Below are 15,163 nucleotides of genomic sequence, written 5' to 3'. Positions count from 1 at the left end.
CCTTTCTTCTTATTTTTCTTGGTATTTTGGGGCTTCTGTGGTTCTGTGGAGTTTGTCATCTCTGAATGTGGAGGATTAGTTTTTCTTGTCTCTTTCTGGTGTTCAGAGGCAGTCCTGGGCAGATAGTTCTATGGGCTTTCCCTGGGTTAAACTGCATATGCCTCACTGGAACTGGAATGGAAGGGTCGGACCACGAGGCCACACTCTCCCCCCGGCTCGCTTTCCGGAAGTTGCCTTCAGAATCGCTGGCCGTGAGGCTGTTTCGTCGGCCTGCGGGGGGATGGGCTGCCGCTTCCCCAAGCTCCGAGAGCACAGACTTTCACTGAGACTTGGATAGCAGGATCCAGCCCGTGAGGCTGTCTTGCCCGCCCTGAGGGTTGCTGTTGTTTTGACCAGCTCTCTGCAGCGGAGGCCCCAGGCAGTAACTTTCACCGGGACTGTAGAAGGCCCTGAGGGTTGTTGTTTCCGAGGACCCTGCTCTCTGAGCCGGCCGGGCTGCGGCTTCCGGGAGCCTTGGACTCTGCGCTCCTACCCCTGAGGTCCGAGGGATCTCGGGTTCTGGCTTTTAAGGGGAGCCGTACCTTTTGAACCGGGTCCAGGTCCAGGAGGAGGGTTCCCAGGGTCTGTGCTGTTGATCGTTTTGAATTTCGGCGCCTTAGGAGCTTATCGTTTGAGATTGGTCGGGAAGGGTTTTCCGGAGATCTGAGCTTTAGCTTTCTCTAAGCCGCCATCTTAACCGGAAGTCTCCCATCCCTGGAGCAATTTCATCAGGGATAATAGCATCCCAGATTCACAAATATTGATAGATAAATTGGCAAAAAACCTGTGAATAGATTTCTTGTTATATGGACCCAGGTTTAATCAAATGGTGTTCAATGTTATTAAAATCCACACTAAAGATTTTATTTCACCAAAAAACAAAGAAGAAAACATGGTTGGGGCACTCAGATTGTGCAGTGGATAGAGTGCCAAGCTTGGAATCAAGAGGACCTGGGTTCAAATCTGGCTTCAGATATTTCCAAATGTGTGGTCCTGGGCAAGTCACTAAACCCTGTTTGCCTAGCCTTTGCCCTCCTATCTAAGAGTTGTTCCTAAAGGGGGCAGCTAGATGGTTTAGTGTATTGAGAGCCAGCGCTAGAGATAGAAGATCCTGGGTTCAAATTTAGTCTCATGAATTTTCTGGTCCTGTGACCATGGGCAAGTCACTTAATCCCATTTCTTAGCCCTTACCCCTCTTCTGCCTTGGAACCAATACACAGTATTGATTCTAAGATGGAAGGTAAGAGTTTTTATTTTTTTCAAGGGGGGAGGGACAGAGAGAGAGACAGACAGAGAGAGAGAGAGACAGAGACAGAGACAGAGAGAGAAAGAGAGAGACAGAGAGAGAGAGAGAGAGAATCAGAAAGAGAGAGAGAGAGAGAGAGAGAGAGAGAGAGAGAGAGAGAGAGAGAGACAGAGACAGAGAGACAGAGACAGAGACAGAGACAGAGAGACAGAGAGACAGAGAGAGAGGTTACAACGATAGAAACTTAAGGTTAAAAAGAAAACACGGTCAGTGTAAGTCACTATAGAATGTCTTAATTCTGAGACAAAATGAGGCATTTGAAAAATCATTGAACAGTTAACAAGAAGAAGGTTTACTTCCCAACACAACAAAGATAAGTAGCTGGACTGGTCCTCCCTCATCTGTGTATGGAAATAAATCTATTTTAAAAGGCAGCCAGGGTATGGTAATTCTGACTTCCAGGATGCCACCAAGTCAGAAGAAGCCATCTCTAGGTCAGTGGGGCTTTTAATACTCTTAAAAGACACCAGAAAGGGACCAAATGAGTACAAGGGACAAATTTGTTGCCTTTGAGGAAAAGTGATATCTATTGTGTGGAAGTGAAGAACCCTGGTACTATCATAGCATGATATTTTCCATTGATGCCTTATGTCTAAAAAGGGATATCATCAAGGAGATGCCTTATGTCTAAAAAGGGATATCATCAAGGAAGTATATGGAAGCCAAGAACCTTCTTCAGGTTCATGTCCCAGGCTGGCTTCCTGGATTTCCGGGGTTGGATACACCATCCTATCTGCTTTCCTGACTCAAACTCTCAGGTCCAGCGGGGATCATTCCCAAGAACTGAAATTAAGGACAAATGACATAAAATGGAAACAAACACCTCCCATTCTATTTCTCAGACCTGGGATCAAAGACAATGGAGAGCAGAGGAAGGAAATACTTGATCTTCCCCTTGTTCAGTTCATGGGAGCTTCCTGTGGGTGAAGTGGGATCTTCATCCTCCATATGCAGCAGGACAGAGAATCAGAAAGTGAGGCAGAATGAGAATGGCAGCCTTAGTCTTGACAGTTTTGCAGATGTATAAGGAGGCTACCCCCAACACCCTTGGAGGGGCTTTAAGGACCTTCATGTTAGTTTTGATCTGGCCATGCCCAGACAAACTTGGGTTACTTATGTGATGAGAATTAAGTGGATTAGTCAAGTGATGAAAGTAAGGACTAACAGAAGAACATTATCAAGAGCTCTTTTGTAATCACCATATCTTTGTTCATTTGATCATTTTTAAAGAGAAACAGTAATATAGGTGATGTCTTAACTTCAGCATGAATTGGATTTAAGTGAGGCAATTGTACTTAATCATCAGCCTCACCTTTTCTTCTAGAGTCACCCAAGTCCAGTGGCAAGATAAAAGTCTAGATGATCACCAATGGTCTAGGATGTCGTGGATAACCTAGGAGTCATCATCATCTGACCAAGCTTTAAGCACTCTTCAACACCTGCTTCTATTGCCACCATGGATATAGGAACAAATTGTTTTCATCTTCCCATTTTACCAGGTGAAGTCTTTGCATGCTTGGCATAGACATCCCCTTAACTTACAAAGTACTTGAGGAGAATATGTGGTATTCAGGGTAGACCAGCCCCTCTGGTATAAGGGTTTCATGAGCCCTTTTCAAAAGAGTTGCTCATCCACTTTTGGTGTCTACCTTCATCCAACTCTCACCCTAGACTTCCAGAAGCTGGATCATGAGCAAAGGCTATACCTTGGTGAAACCTGCTTGTCTAGAGGGATAAAACAAGTTGATGGTAACAATAGCATTATACAAAGGCATAGAGCAGAGACAGGTAAATGACTCAGTAGATAGAGAGCCGGATCTGGAGTTGAGAGGATCTCGGTCCAAATCTAGCTTTAGATACTTCATAGTTGCGTAACCTTGGGAAAGCCACTTGACCCCAGTTGCCTCCCTCTTAACACTCTTCTACACTGGAGCTAATATTTAGTATTGACTCTGAAACAAGAGTTAAACAAAATTTTAAAGGCATAGAACAGGGGTCTCAACTTTTTTGTTCTATGGATCCCTTTTGTAGTCTGGTAAAAATTCTTTCTCAGAAAAAAAAATTGTTTTAAATGCATAAAATTTTTGACAGACAGACAGACAGAGATCCAAAGGAAACAAATTATATTGAAATACAGTTATCAAAAGATTCTTTAAAAAACATTCATAAACCTCCTGAAATTTATGATTAGATGAAACCTTGATAAAGAGTAAAGACTTCCAAAATATTCAATGTGTTCTCTGTGGAGAATAATGCATGAACTCAGATGAGAATCATTCAGTGTGAAAAGACATGGAAAGAGTGTGATCCACAGTAATAGTGGAAATAAACTCATCAACATGATGAAGTTTCTTTCCCAGGATTAAGTTATTGCCTGACACACTAACTAAAGCAACTTACAATCACTCACTGAGGTTTCTAAAGAACAACTTGATAACTTACTGGTGCTTTGGTGATATTTATGCCACCATCAAGAGAAATTTTAATAAAGCTTAGAAAAGGCTAAGGCATTTATTGGACTATCTAGTCTTATAGATTAATTATGTACATAATTAATATATTATATAATAATATATTAATTATAAAGACACTTCATTTTCTATCTCCTCTATCTTCCATTCACTCTAGAAGTCCTTCTCTGATACAATAAATTTCCAATGGGACTTTAATTCTATATTTGTAAATATTTCTGTCTCTCCAAATGGCTGAGCTATTTGTATAAAGTTGCTGTTTATTTATGTGTTACTTATTACGCCACCATATAAATTATTTTCCCATTCCTTCTACCAACTACTGAGAAAACACAACTTCTATGTTCTAGTAAACATATGCCCTATGTCATGTGGTCAGAAGATGGATGTGGAGTACAATTAGTATGGTATCAATAGGCCTCCTCTACCTAAAATGGTTTCAGACAAAAGTGGAACATGGAGCTTGTTACAAAAAATAAACAAACAAATAAATGATGTGTTCATGAATCAATTCATCAATTTATATGGATTTGTGATAGATATAGAGATATACACATCAACTAAGTGAAATTGAGAAGGAAAAGTATCTAGGGTGCTGAACTTAGAGTCAGAAAGTTGTTTTTAAAGTGAATTGGCCCTTTGATCAAGCCATAGCACCTCTGGATTTGTACCCCAAAGAGATAATAAGGAAAATACATGTACAAAAATATTCATAGCTGCACTCATTATGGTGGCAAAAAATTGGAAAATGAGGAGATGCCCTTCAGTTGGGGAATGGCTGAACAAATTGTGTTATATGTTGGTGATGGAATAATATTGTGCTCAAAGGAATAATAAAGTGGAGGAATTCCATGGGAATTGGAATGACCTCCAGGAATTGATGCAGTGAGATGAGCAGAACCAGGAGAACATTGTACACAGAGACTGATACACTGTGGTGCAATCGAATGTAATGGACTTCTCCATTAGTGACAATGCAGTGATCCTGAACAACCCAGAGGGATCTATGAGAAAGAACACTATCCACATTCAGAGGAAAAACTGTGGGAGTAGAAACACAGAAGAAAAGCAACTGCTTGGTTACATGGCTCCAGGGGATATGATTGGGGATGTAAACTCTAAATGAACATCCTAGTGCAAACATCAACATGGAAATAGGTTTTGAACAAGGACACATGTAATACCCAATGAAATTGTGCATCAACTATGGGAAGGGTAGGGGGAGGGAAGGGAGGGAAAGAATATGATTCTTGTAACCAAGGAATAATGTTCTAAATTGACTAAATTAATTAATTTTAAAAATAAAGTGAATTGGAGGGACAGTGGTTAGTCAGTCCTTCCTAGCTGTGTTACCCTGAGCAAGTCACTTAAAATCAATTACCTGGTCTTTACCACTCTTATGCCTTGGAGCTGATATATAGTATTGATTCAAAGAAAAAAGGTAAGGGTTTTTCTTCAAAATAAAATAAAATAAAGGCAGTAAGAACATAGTTGTTGTTTTCCATATTTTGTTTCTGAGGAGAATCAACAACAATCACAGGGGTGATGTCTTGACTCCAGCTTGAATTAGATTTAAGCAAGGCGGAGTTGCACAAAATCATGAATCTCATTTTCCTTCCAGTGTCATAAAATTATAGAGGCAAGACAAAAGTCAAGATGACCTGGATGCAATGAATGTCCTTGGCATCTTTGATATCTGACCATGTTCATGCTCTTTCTTCAGCCACTTTCACAGCCTTTAAAATGAATTGTTCTCATCTATCCATTCTACTGGAGGATGTTTTCACAGGCTTGGGATAGACACCTCCCTAAACTCACTGAAGTGTTTGAGGCTTGTCCATTACCCTCAACCTGATTTAGTTTATCTGCCAAGATAGTTTTTCCAAGGTGCAGTCACTGATCATGCTACAGTTCTTGAAACTACAGATGAGAAATGAGGATGGATTGATACCAAAAGTAGATGAAGAGCTCCAAAAAGGAGTTGCTGGTCTTCCCTAAAAAAAGCAAAGGGGGCATCATCTTTACTACAGATGACTAGAAAAATGGCTTTAAGAAGAAAAATATTTTATCCTTAATCAAAGCAGAGTCAGCATCCCATCTACCTCTGCGATAGCCACTTGTACACTCAAGAGGACACACTACCACACTCAATAAGATTAATAGAGTAAGTAAAACACTCTAGTATCCTTACCAAGAAAACTCTATGGACAATATTATTAGGGCCTGTTATGGTCCATGGGGTCACAGAATCAGACAAAACTCAAAAACAACAAATTATATATATATATATATATATATATATATATATATATACATATATATATATACTGTAAACCTCAAAATTTCTTAGACTTATAAATGTTGGAAATTTCACCATTGGGAAATTTCATACTTGAAAAATTTCCTATTGATAGTGGGTCTTGGCTATTGGAATGTGAACCCCATTGGCATGAGAGTTTCCCCCTCCTACCTTATTAAGATTACTTTAGGACAGAAACCTTTTGCTGAACAATGGAAAGGACTTTGACCTATGCTTAAGCATAGAACAGGAATTTCTTTGAGACATGATTGATTTTAGAATTGAAACAATGGAGATACTTGGAATCAATCTCCACCCTACTCAGTCCTAACAGGATTGAGGAAGGGCTGCAGCATAGATCAAAATCTAATTATTCCAATCTCTACCCTACTCAGGGTAACAGGATTTAGGAAGGGCTGTAGCAAAGGATCAAAGATTTAATTATTTGAAAATATGACCTTCAACAGACATGTGCAAAGCCAGAGACCTCTGGGCGGTCCTGGGTTAAGCTAAAGACTCCATTGACACAGGGAAATTGATGGACAGTGATTGGTAGATGGGAGAACTGAGGGGAGGCAACTTGGATGGTTTCCTTAAAGAGAGAGGGGTCTGAAGACTCGGGGGGGGGGGGTTAGGAGTTTGTCGGAGTGGTTGGAGAGGTGCTCTGAGAACCTTGCTCTGAAGGAAGCTGGAGGTGGAGGCCCTTGAGACTGTTTCTCCATTTTGGTCACGTGAGTAATAGGGACTGATCTCCTTTCTTTGCCCCAGCTATCTAAGGGCTTGGGCCTTTTGGCCCAGCCTAAACAGAAGGGGTATTTAAGCCCTATTCCCTTCTCTCCTCTCTCTCTCTCTCTCTCTCTCTCTCTCTCTCTCATTCCTTTCTTCCTCCTGTTTGTAATTAAACTCTATAAAAGGTTGACGGCTGACTTGAGTTTTCAGTTAGGAATTACATAGCTGAATTCCTTGGCGACCTTAAATTAATATATATCAGTCTTTTAAAAGTTATTTCCTTGTCACAGTACATATATATACACACATATATGTATGTACACATATAACATACATATATAGTATATAAATATGTAGATAAGTGATAGAGAACTCTATTTCAATTTACTTGGTTTAATCTATACTCCTCTTTTAGTTTATACATTTAAAAAATATTCTGAGATGTGGATAGTTTTCACCAGATTGTCAAAGGAGTCCATGACATACAATAAAGGCTAAGAAGCTTTATCAACTCAAAGAGTAGTATAGATATTTATAATGAAAAAATCTGTTACCATAAAAAAAGAACTACTTATCCCAAGAGCCCATTGACTTCCTGTCATTACATACTTCCTGTAGACAGAGGATCCTCCTCCTCTTGGGCATGATGTAGAATCAGTGGTGATGGTGGTAGGTGGGGATTTGGAAAATGGCTAACCTGCCATGGGCATGTGGTTTTTATTTTGTACCCTCTTTATTCCCTGATTTCTAATGATCATTTAATAAACCTCTAAAATATAATTTTTATTATATTAAATATTATTAAAATTTTTATAGATAGGAGATGCAGCCTGAGTTTTTTGTTGTTGTTGTTGTTTTTGTTTTGTTTTGTTTTGTTTATTTAAGGTGCTTACAGGGAAGAAACTCCCCCTACTAATGCAGAAAGGTAACTTTTGGGAAAAGTTTGGGAAAAGTCTTACAAATTTGCCTGGAGTACAGAGATGTGACTTCCCTAGAGCCAAACAGTCAATATATTTAAAGGAGAATTTGATCACAACTCTTTCATACTCTGGGGTCCTCCCTCTATCCAGTATCTAATGTGCCCTCCCATAAAGGTCAAAAAAGAATGTAAGAAAATGGTCAATATTTCATGCACTAAAATATTTGTCCAGGTTTTAATACATTACTTATAAGAACACTGAGCTATTTCACTACATTATAGTTATTAAAGTTTTTCTCATCAGCAAATGTAATTCAGCCGGAGTAAATCAATTCCTTCAAAAAATATCCTTCTTAGCTCTTGGAGTACGACTCATAAGTTACAAAATTTAATCAAGTGTCATATGTGAAAAAAATCTCTGATATATTTTATCCTTTAAAAAATTAATCCTGAAAGGAAATAACTTCTTGAATTTTTTGCTGATCAATGTTCAAACAGGATAATGGTAATAATATTAATTTTTTCATGAATATATCTTAAAGTGTCATTTGCTAAATTATCTGTATTTGCTGATTCTTCCATATATCTTATAATTCTAATAATCTTATTTCTTAGGAAAGTAAAGAAAATCTAATCAAATTATCAGTATTCAAAAAACTGACTAATTTGTTTAAATTTTGAGCAGGTTAAAACAGAGCAGGTGCTAGATCTGGAACTAGAAGAAACATCAGAAACTTTCTAGTCTTCCTCCACCTCCTTTTACAACTTGTAGAACTGAAGTTCAGGAAAATTAAATGAAAATTCTTAACCTTACACTGATAGTCCACAATGGAGTAGAGATTAGGGGTAGCTGAATGGCCTGGGTTCAAATGTGGTGGAAGACACTTCCTAGCTATGTGACTCTGGGGAAATCACTTAACCCCAATTGCCTAGCCCTAACTGCTCTTCTACTTTGGAACCAATATTTAAATCATTTCCGAAAAAGGAAAATAAGAATTTGATTTGAAATCAGTCCTTCTAACTTGAGAGAATGGACTTTCCACTGAACCACACCATCTCTCCAAACACATGAAACACATTTTCCAAATCTGGCTAAGTCTTCAGTACCAGACAGTATGACAAAAACCTAGGAAGGGAAGAGTCATCAGGTGAGCAAGTGTGAGAGAAGCATCAGACTGAGAAGAATGCAGGTTCCATTCCTCTGTGTTTTCACAAACTTCTTTCGGGGATACTTCCTAACTCAATTTTTCTTTTGCTACTTTCCTTGCAGACACTTAGAAGGGAAGTGTGTAGCTTAAACGGATTCTTTTAACTCCTACCAGGTCTAATTAACTTGGCTCTAAAGTTTATGATCTACCAGACTTCCCTGACTACGGTATCGGTCTTCATCTCCAAAGGCAGTCACAGCTGGGTTGCTGCAAAAGTTGCTGTTTTCCCTGTGTTCTCAACTTGACAGTTTCTGAATACCCTGCCAAAGCAATAGCCTTTGGCAGATGATATTGGCTATTAGCTTTATATACTCTCCCCTGTATATTTTGACTTGAAAGGAGCCTTATTCCAGTTACATAAATCACAGCCATTACTGGGGAGCTAGAAGGGAAGAAAATATACCACCTGTCTATAGTACAAAAGCAACTGTAGATCTTCAAAAAATGAGACCAAATACTTCTTAAATATAATCAAAACAGCACATGCATAAATCTGAGAGAGCCAGATTTTCCTCAGGTTGTATAATGCAAAAAAGCAGCCTACAAAGCTTTGACAGATAAACAGCATTCTTTTATCGTTTCAACTTCATTTTAAAGCAATTTGCCTTTTTTATGCTATGTCTTCAGAAAAGGAGATCCAAACAAACCCCCAAAGCAGCTTGGAAAACTTTTTCCTGGGGAAGTTTAATGACTAAGCTACCCATTAATAATAAAAACAGTGATGCTATATTTTAGTCCTTCAATTGTTCTTGTGATGTTATTAGTGTCTATGGGAGGGAGGAGGTCCCTCCAACTAATGCCAGGCTTGAAATCAGGAAGACTCATTTCAGAGTTCAAATCCAGCCTTCTTCGTTCATCATCTATCAAAGTAAGATTGTGCAAAGCATTGTTAGGGGACACAGTGACTCTCTTAGCTTTTGGAGTAATTCTTTAACAACTTTGCTTTTTATTTCAATACCCATGATTCCCCTGAAATGAGCTTCACTTCTACCAATGTCAACATAGCCCCTGCAAAATCAAAGGATATGGTTTTTAATAGACATTCGGGCAAAAAAACTTATTCTTCTCCCTTCATGGTCAACTTTCTGGCTATGGGTGAGCCTTTTGGAAATTAGTCATCCAGCAAGAGACTTAGGGAAAATACCTGAGCCTGAACTAAAAATATTTTCAGCTGTGAACAATCCATGGAAATTTGTGCTTCACCTACATAACTTCTGAGATCTCCATGTCATCTCCAAGCCCTAATAAGACTTCCTAGGAAGATCCTGGTGTTGCATGAATTCTGAAAACAGTGCCTATTATATGCAAGCACTGGTTTTACAAATATAAAGAATGAAACAATTCCTATTGCTAAGGAGCTTATATTCTAACACAAATGAGTGCTTATTGTACAACGTAAAACATTTCCTATTTGAAATACAAAAATAACTTCCAAAGCATCTAACACAGGAAGAGGGAATGGCAAAGACATTAGATTAGCTTGAATAAGTTCTAACTTACTTTTTGTTTTTAAGAATTGTCCAATTGTTCTATTTTTAATTTTTTTCTAGCTCTCCCAACTATTAGTCTCTTCAATTGATTCTATTCTCCCAGCCTGCATTCCCTGAGTGAGTCCCTTGTTTTAGCATGACAAAACCCAATGCTCACTTCATTCAGCACAATTACTCCCTCCATCTTCTGCATTGCTGAAGCTACTTATTGGAACAAGAGCATTTAGTAATGTTCAATTTTTTTCATTGTATTTCAAACTATAATTACGCAATCCACTGGGTTTTATAGTTTGTCTGTTTTACAATAAGGCTCAATGGTCTGGCACAAACACTGAAATAAAGGGTCATCATTTATTTCCTATATCAGGAACTGCATTTTCAATGTTCAGATAGTTAACTGTACAAGTGTCAGAATGCAATGGGCTCTTGACACATCATACTGAATAACAATGAAATTTTAAGCAGCTGAGAGGTCTTAGAAATTTAAGTTGTTCTTCAAAGAGGAGATTAAGAGTAATAAATTAACTTGGGTAAACTATGAATAATGAGAGGCATAACAGAAATTACCCAAAGGTTGTAGATTTTTTGAATTGCTCTAAGCAAATATTGGGGCAGCTCAATGGCACAGTGGATAGAATCCTGGACCTAAAGTCAGGAATATGTGAGTTCAAATGTGGGCCTCAGTCACACTCATTATGACACTGAGCAGGTCACTTTACCCTCTTTGCTTCAGTTTTCTTTTCTATAAAATGAGCCAGAGAATGAAGTGGCAAAATACTCTAGTATATTTGCCAAGAAAACCTCAAATGGGTCACAAAGATTCGGTCATGACTGAACAAGGAACAAAGCAAATATTCCATTAAACTTTAGTCTAACAAATATTTTAGAAAGGCAGAAAAACAACCCTTCTACCATCCACCATGCATGTAGCTGCCAAACTCATTTTGCTAAATAGTATTTCTGACCATATTTACTCTCCCTCTCACTCAATACACTCCAGGGGTTCCCTATTTAATCCTAGGGTCAAATAAAAGTATCTGAAGTCTTTTTATAATCTGGTTTTATTCTTCTTTTCTAGGTTGATTGTACATTATGCTCCTCTAACACACTTCAACCATGTTTGCCTTTGTGATGTTTTCAAACAGGACCCCCAATTTTCTATCTCTGTATTTTTGCATGGGGGTCTATGAGGTGTTCGTGGAGGGCTAGCACTTCTTGCTGAGCCATTTTCAGGGCTGCTAATCCACCTTTGACATCTGCCTTTTACCCAACTGTCCCCTGTGGCTGAAAGGAGCTGTAGTGTGCACAGTGGCCACACCCCACAAACCAATCTAGGTGGACCCACTAACCCAGGCTAAAGGGAATGGACAGACCTCACACACATTGACAAGTTAAGGAGGATCTCTAGTGCAATCATGGGAAACCTTGCCCAGATGGAATGGGCAGATGAGAAAAATTTGTTCCAAAAACCAAGAAGGAGGCTGAAGAAAGAGCTTTGGAGTGATAAGAATTTAGGTTAGACATCGAAATAGCCAAAATCACCCAATAAATCCCAGGTCAAAAACACTCATCTTGACTTTTGTACAGACCCTGATCTTCAACAACTCTGGCAGAGAGTGAGACCAACAACTCTGATCAACTCTGCCTCCCTTGATCCAACCCACCTGAAAGTCAAGACATCTTCTGCTGGTCCTCTTTGAAACTGAAGGATGAATGACAATCTTTGCATTGTTCATTTTTTCCACTGGCCACAGTATGTGTGCCCCCCTCATTTCCACCTCTTGGAATTCCTAGTTTCCTTGGACTCTCAGCACAAGTCCCATCTTCTTCATTAGGGTCTTCCTTGACCTACTCTACCACTCTTGGTTACCATATGTTCTGTTTAGCAATTCATTCCTTATCCAAATATGTTTCACCTAGAATAGCTGGTTGCATTTTTAGTAATGGTCTATTTTCTTTATATTATTGTATATCATATGAGTAAATTTACAGGATCAAAGTAAAATAATTAAATTCAATGACTATTTTTTTAAAACCCTGTTTTAGAATTGGTACTTGGTATTGGTTCCAAGACAGAAGAGCAGTAAGAGATAGGCAACTGGAATTAAGTGACTTGCTCAGGGTCACACTGCTAGGAAATATTGGAGACCACGTTTGAACCCAAGTATTCTGGTCTCCAGGCCTAGCTCTCTATCTATTGAGCCACTTAGCTGCCCCTTGTTGAAAGCCTTTTACCTCTTTTTATATCTCCATTACTTAGCACAGTGAATGGTATGTATTAGACATATAACAAGTGTCTATTGATTGATAATTCAATAAACCTTAAACTTTTTATCATCCTAATTTTTTTTCAAATATGCAATGTAGCTTTTTAAATACAAGTTTTTTTTTAACATGGATCAACAATACATTCACAAAATTTTGACACATTCTACAATTCATTGAGAAATTATATTTTTGACACAAAAATCTAGCCTTGACTATAAGCCATAGGTTTGGAGTATCATTTAAATCAGGTGACTTTTCAGGCCATTGAGATATCATCACCTCTTCAATAAATGTCTTTACCTTTCATGATGTGTGGCATATTACACACTCCATCTCTGTTGAGGAGTTTCCATCATCCTGGCACAGCTTTGCTTTCCCAATATTTCAATACATTTACCAGTATTCATCATTCCCTTGGTGGAAACACTACCTACTAGCCTGTTGAGATTTAAAAAATCTTTCTTTCTTCCCGACCTTCTTTCTCTTCTTTTCCTAAAAGTGAGTTTGATAAAAAGGGAACCTGACCTTCATTAAGTGAAAATGACATCCATCTTCCTCCTCTGGGTCTACAATCGCAATAGCATCAGGCCTTTAGGTGTGTGGTTGTTTGTTTGTTTCTATAATTTTCATCATTGCTTATTGCTTGAAGCTTTTTCTTTGATGAAAGAGGCCTTATAAAATGAAAATTTTCAATATTAGTATCCTTCTGCAGGTTGCTATTGCCAGAAGGCTAACTAACCTCTAGGCAACTGAATTATTACCTGAATTTACAAAAAGGGATATATGGACTATTCAAATCACAAAGTTGTTTTTCTTTGCAAAAAGATCCACTCCCAATTAGGACTAATAATGAATTCCATGATCATATATATTTTACACATTTTTTTAAAAACTCATAATATCAATGCTAAGATAGAAAACAGCAAAAGCTAGGAAATTGGGGTTTAGTGTCTTGCCCAGGGTCACATGGCTAGGAAATGGCTGCAGCCAGATCCAAGTCTATCTATTGAGCTGACACTATTTTATACTTTTTAAAGTAATACACTAACCACCCATCCACCATTCTCCTTCTCACTATCTGACCACTCCTCATCCCTCTTTGCTTAACGCACATCCAGTTTATGTACTCTAACCACAGGTGTCCTCAGGGTTTCATCCTGAGTCCTCTTTTTTTCTCCCTTTAAACTCCTTCACTTGGTGTTACCAATTCATAGATTTGCCTGCCATCTTTAAGCTGATGATTTTCAAGTGTATTGATGCTGCCCCAAACTCTCTGCAGCTCTCTATTCTTTCATCCCCAACTTTCAGGCATCTCAAACTACATGTCCAACAGACATCTTAAAATTATTATATAAAACTGAACTTGGGGGCAGCTGGGTAGCTCAGTGGATTGAGAGCCAGGCCTAGAGACGGGAGGTCCCAGGTTCAAATCTGGCCTCAGACACTTCCCAGCTGTGTGACCCTGGGCAAGTCACTTGACTCCCATTGCCTAGCCCTTACCACTCTTCTGCCTTGGAGCCAATACACAGCATTGACTCCAAGATGGAAGGTAAGGGTTTAAAAAAAAAAACTGAACTCATTATCTTTTCCAAACCCTACCCTTCTTATTACTCTAGAGAGCATCAGCATCTTCTCAGTCCCTCAGAGGCACAAATTAGGAGTTATCTTCAACTTCTCACTCTTCTTCATTCCCGCCTCCCACCCCTACTTATCAAATCTGTCACTAAGGAAAGGGATTTCACCTCTGCAACTTTCCTCATCTATGCTCCCTTTAATCACCACCATCCTAGTGAAGGACATTACCCCCAAACTATTGCAATAACTTGCTGGTGGGTCTATCCGCCTCAAGGAACTCCTACTTCAAACCAGTGATGTTTCTTTAGAACATATTTGACCATGCCACTCCACTACTCAATAAACCCCAAAGGTTTCCTGTTGCCTCTAGAATCAAACATAAAATGCTCTATTTGAAATTCAAAGACCCTCAGAGCCTAGTCTCCTCCTAAATTTTCCAGCATTTTTACACCTTACTTTCCAGCAGTTAGTCTTCAATCCAATGACACTGGCCTCCTGGTCATTCCACAAACAAGATCTGTCAGCTCTCTCTCTCTCTCTCTCTCTCTCTCTCTCTCTCTCTCTCTCTCTCTCTCTCTCTCTCTCTTCTCTCTTTCTCTTTTTCTCTCTCTCACACACACTCATAGATGAATCACTTTGCCTTTGAAGAGAGACCTTCTGTATTATCCATTTCCTTTTTTCCTTTGGACCTTGACATTTATTTTATTCCCTCTAAAAGCTTCTCACTCAGTGCTTAGTGCAGCACTTGAGAAAGGAATATTTGGGACTATTCTTCAATAGTTCAGAGTCTAAAAATCCAGCCTCATACTTACGCAACAAGGACATAATACCAGAACAAAAACATGCAGATATTTCTAAT

The sequence above is a fragment of the Monodelphis domestica genome, chromosome 6 (assembly GCF_027887165.1).
Source record: "Monodelphis domestica isolate mMonDom1 chromosome 6, mMonDom1.pri, whole genome shotgun sequence".
Classification (NCBI taxonomy): Eukaryota; Metazoa; Chordata; class Mammalia; order Didelphimorphia; family Didelphidae; genus Monodelphis; species Monodelphis domestica.
This window is presented reverse-complemented; position numbering follows the sequence as displayed.